This window comes from Argiope bruennichi, chromosome X1 (genome assembly GCF_947563725.1).
Source record: "Argiope bruennichi chromosome X1, qqArgBrue1.1, whole genome shotgun sequence".
Classification (NCBI taxonomy): Eukaryota; Metazoa; Arthropoda; class Arachnida; order Araneae; family Araneidae; genus Argiope; species Argiope bruennichi.
In genome coordinates, this window is record NC_079162.1 from 105028629 (window position 1) to 105034628 (window position 6000).

The following is a 6000-nucleotide window of genomic DNA, read 5'->3' on the forward strand; positions in this document are numbered from 1 at the left end:
AAAAGAATTCGATAAAGAGAAATTTAAAAGAAAAAAAAAAACGAATAAATGATCCATCTTTTTTTTCTATATCAAACTCTTTCCTATTTGAGTTAGAAGTAACGCAAAGATCATCAACGCAATCAATGGTTATCAAGAAACATTACGTTAATTAAAAATTTATTTTTCATGTGATTTCTGTATGTAAAATCAAACGAAAACCATTTAATAATTTTATAGTCATGTATTTAAAACGTAATAAACTTTTATATAGTTTTCTGGCATTATCCAGGCTTAAGAGTTAATGCTTATTTAATACAATGCAGTATGAGAATTTTTCCCTTTTTATTTACTTTCATACGCGTAATTTCTTTTCAGTTGACAGAGACAAGAGAATGATTCTTTTTGTTTCTGAATTAACATTTGATACCTTGGCTAATTTTCAGTTAATGCTGAACGGGATACATACCAAGTCCAGGTTTAAAATAAAGTAACTTAATCTTGAGGAGAGAAAGAGAGAGAGAGAGAGAGAAAAAAAACTCACCTAGCAAAATTATTCTTATATTCAATAAAAAGTTTGTGATAGAAATCAGATAATTATTAAGATGAGATTAAAAGTTTACAAACCAAAACTCTCAAGTAGTGCTATTGTAATTTTTTATCAAAACCTTTTAAGATTATTTTTTTTATTACATACAAATTACAGAAAGTACATTATAAGTTTTAATAGCTTTATAATGATTTACTTCTGCCAAAATTTAGCAAATGTAATATTATTCACTCAAGATTAAAAGATTAAAAAAAAAAAATTTTTTTTTCTTTTTTCTTCTGGACGTCAGTAGAGAGAATGTTTATAAAAATTGCATGGAAAATTGTTAAACTTTTTAAAAATGAGATACAACTTTCTTTCTCAATGTCCATCTCTTTTCCAAATAATAGTTTTTTTTTTTTTTTTTTTTTTTTTTCCTTTCTTTCTTTTTCCCGAACACTAAATTATGAAAATCATAAGATATTTTTACTTCCTTAAAATTTCGAAACACTTTTGATATGCCTTACTTACTTTCAAAATTGTATTCTAACTCGTTATTCTTCAGACAAGCGACCTGAATAAAAATTGCCCTAAATCCAATAACATTTTCCCTCTTTGTCCCTACACCAAAACACTGTGCACAATAGTTGTCGTAAATTTAGCCACAACTTTTGCATACAATGGCGTCATTTTGGGCTGTGACGCGCCTTACTTTTCTTTATTTAACCAGGAACCCCACCGCAGGGCAACTTCCCTCCTACCCAAGACACCAGGTGAAGGTATGCCTCTTTCTCCAGGGGGTTTGACACCTCTTTGAAAACCGCGGTGAAGCACCTGTTGAACCTGGAAAGTAAGGGGAAAAACAGGGGTAATAAGAAATGCAATGTTACGTAAAAGACAAGCGTAAAAATCCTGCAAGGTCACGTGTCCTGAATGAACGAGGTATACGATCTGACAGAAGGGAATGTATGAGAAGGGTAAAAAAGATTTCTCTTTTAGTTTACAAGCTTGCTAGGTTCTGACCTCTCTACCAACAGTCTCAGTGGGGAACAAATTTCAACTTCCTTTTTTATTTATTCCTAAATGCAATGTTAGACATCATTTCGATTTTGGTGAATGTATGAAAAATGATGACAGATGAGTAGTCGCTCTGGCACTGAAATCCAAATTCTTCTCTTTTGGTAAGATTTTTTGTTGGTGATTTATAAAATACAAAATAAGTGTTGGGGTTATGTTTTTTTTTTTTTTTTGATGATGATGAATTGGATAAAAAAGTGAATGAAAAAGTGGACTGTTAGATGATTAAAACTGTTGCTGCTGCTGACGTTTTATGATGTAGTGCAATGCAACTTGTGAATTTTATATCTGGTTTTGAGCACACAGAAGTAATAAAATATCATGTGCCTAAAGAAACTAATATGTCATGTAATCATACCGGAATTTTTCTCTTGGACTAATGACTATTTATTCAAGATGTTTCTTTATATGTATTTATTCCAGATAATTTTTTATAGGAAGCTAAACCTAAAACTAAAAAAAATGTATTTGATTTTTGGCTATTTACACAAGATATAGAATTATTCGAAGGAGATTGTTTTAAAACTTTTATTCAAAGAAAAAAAAAAAGAAATAATAATCAAGAAACCTTAAAGGACGAATAAGATTTTAAATGCTGAAATAGGCAATATTATTCGTAGAATCTAAGAATGAATATCACTTGAGTATATGAAAAAAAAAAAATCTTTGCTACAATATAGATAATTCCATTCATTTGGTATTTTATTTTTAAAAGTTTAAAAAATCAAAGTGAAATAAATTCTTGAAAGATATTGATAAATATGTTACTTTTATTGATCAATAAAAAGAAAGCCGTATCATATTCCTTACATGGAAATTTTGCATATTAATCAGGAACATTTTAAAGAATATGTGATCGAAAATTGTTATTTATTAACTATCCATGTTCGGAATTTTTAGAAGAGTAATAGTAGACATTTTATATTATTATTATTATTTTGTTGTTATATATATATGAATATATCAAGTAAGTGAAGAGGTAATGGCAAAATTTTGATTTAATCAATGAAATAAGATCAAGCTGTCTTAATTTATCATATGTTAAGTGAATTGTTATATTTTATCATGTTTTATTTCTCAGGAAGTTTTACACTCATAGAAATGACAGATCTCTCTATACACATATTACCAAAAGTTTCGACAATAGCCTCATGTAACTTAAAACTTACTGATTTAAAGAATTACTTGAATGTTGATTTAAAGAATTACTATTACATAATACTGGAATACTGATTTAAAGAATTACTATTTCTTAATACTGATATACTGATTTTCAGAATTACTATTGCTTTATACTGATATACTGATTTAAAGAATTGCTATTACTTAATACTGATATGCTGATTAAAAGAATCGCTTTAATACTGATTTAAAAAATTACTAATACTTAATACTGATTTCAATAATTACTTTAATGCTGATTTAAAGACTTACTATTACTTAATACTGTTATACTGATTTAAAGATTTGCTTCAATGCTGATTTAAAGAATTATTATTACATAAAGAATTACTTGAAGAATACTTGCTAATTTAGTGACACTTCTGATATTTAAGTTAACTATTAATGTATATTGAATCATTATTTGTCTAATAAAAGTAATTAAATTATTTAAAGTTATTCTGAACCATGAAACCAATCAGAAAAGACATACAAAATGATTAAATATATTTAAATAAACATTTTCTACAGTTTATTATTGCTACAGTTTACTCTTACATAAACCATTTTTTTAAATCTTATTTTCATTTTATCGAGAAAAAGAGTGAAAGATTGAGAGAGAAAGAGTAGCGGAGAAATGAGATTTAAAGCCAGTTTTGTTTTGGTTCCTTCTGTGCTTTGAAATTCGTGGTTTTTTAAATGTTCCTGATATCATGTTGTGAGTTTTGCTGCGTGCTTAGAATTTAAAGTGTTCATTCCCTCGTTTAGATATTAGTACAGGAATTGAAACCATCTTCTTCATGAAGGTGCTCCTCATGTTGGTATTATTCACGTGTAGGATATGATGTTGTATATCATTATTTCATGCTTGATTTCACATGTCTTTAGTACAACTGTGGAAGAAATTCAAAGAGTGTGATAATACAGCATTAATGTAGTTTCTTTGCCCTTTAATAAATTCTTTGTCTAGTAAGGAGTTGATTATTTTCATTGTGTTTATCAAATATTAATTAGAAACTTGAGCTGTTGAAATTGTGTACAACACCACCACTGTTATATCAAAATATCGTACTAAAAACCACACTTACATTGCAAGCAGTATGTTCATGTTACAGCTGGAATCACAAGTGAGATGTGGAATCTTGTTTTCTTTGGCTACTTTTGTTCCTTATGCTGATCACAAGTAAAAATATGAAAATAAATGTTGTTTTATTATCAGTATTTTGCATAAATACGAAATTTGTCATATGATATTTTGATAAAACTGTGATGACGTCTCTTAAAAATATGTTTTTATTTATGAAGTTGCAGTAACATTTTTACAAAGTACATAACCAAACTATTCACACTATCGTAACATAATGAATTCCCGTTCGGCAACGTTTTCTCTTTTCAAAAGCCTAAATTATACGACAATAAATGATCCATACATCTACTATAATCCTCTGCTTGTATCAACTGTTTATTATAATACAAGAAAATACCTATATTAGTTTATTAAATTTTAATAACAAACTAAATTAATTTGTAATAATGTATAGTTTTTCAGTTCCAAAGGAATTTCAGAAAAGAAAAATTTTATCAGATAAGAGAAGAAGTTTTCTGAACTATTTCATCTGATAAGCTCTTGTCACTTCAGCCACTAATTTCCCCTCATTCATTTATACTATAAACTAAAATACGTAATGTTATAGAATTTGTGATCGACACTGACTTGAAGGAAAATATACATTTTTTTTTCAATAAAAATTACTAATTTCCTTAGATTTGAAACCACATGATATGCAACCTAATTAATGAACAGTAAAAATAATCATAACTTTGTATAAGTATTTTTTATTGTATTTTTACATTTAACAAAAATGAAACTTCTATGATATGCCGTTAAAATTATTCAATACAATTAAAAGCAGGCAGTATAAAATTTTATCATAAGCCTACAAATTTTCAAAAGCAACCAATAATATTGTGCATTTTAGATTTCTTTTAAAAAGAAAATTTTGTCGTTAGTATATAAAGGTAAGTCTTCATATTAAAAATTTTCACTATCTTAAACAACTCTTAGATTAAAACTGTTGCATTTTTTGTCTGTAAATTTTTTTCTTGTGGAAAAACTGAAATTAGAACTAATTACAAAAATTCGATGCTAGAAGAGTATAATCTATTTGAACTTTATTTTCTACTAATAATAAAGGACAATGTATTGACAATCTAAGGAACAGTTCGTAAGATCGATACCTACCAAGTTTGACAAGGATATATTTTGGATCATGCCACTCTGGAATTTCTTGGAAATTTTAATTAATTAAAAATTAAGCGAAATGTTGAGGATTTTTCACCATAAGTTCGAAAAAATATTGCAGCAAAAAGTTGTTTTTGCATCATATTAAAATTGTCTTTTGACTGTTAGCAGTTTTTTTGTTCTACTTTCCAATTCTTTAAGTAGTTTAAAAATATTTTAAGAGTATTTTATATTATATTCTATTGTTGAGATGAAACTTGAATCGCTTTTATTATTGCTACTATTTTTTCATCCTAACTTTTTTTAAACTTTTGATGATCAAAATATGAAGATTCGGCTAAATTTTTTCATGATGATTAAATTTTAGCATAAAGCATTTTTTAATATTATTTTTGAAATTTTTTTGTATTATTAATTAAAGTTTAACTCCAGAACCAAGCAACGGTAAAAATATTTTAAAGTGTATTTGTTTTTAAACGCTGCTCTTTACCGTGATATAATTATATATAGAGAGATATAGATAGATAATTACAGAAACTAATGGCAGAAAGATCATAAAGGAAAAGTCTTCTAAAATATTAAGAGCTATGCGTCAATGAAAATTTAATACCTAAAACAGCCTTTCTCAGGAGTCCATTACGGCAAAGTTATAGAAAAGATTTAATTAAAATTTTTAGCAGCCAATAATAAGGGAGAATTAATTGGTCAGAAGTCTGGTAGTTATAAATATTATGAAAATGGCTTGCTAATATCCTTGATGTAATCATAACTTATAATTCATTATTCGCTTCAGTGTAAAAATATTTAGTTTGCTTTATAATTTTAATAAAAATATAAAGCATTATATGAAGCCCAAGCTTTGAATTACTATATTGTAATATACTTATGTTACAAGCTTTGTAATTTACTATAGTTTTTGATAAATAAAATCAAAAGAAATTCAAGTACAGTCAGAGATAAAAAAAACTTTGTATTCAAAATATTATCCAAAACATATTAGAATTTTATTCAA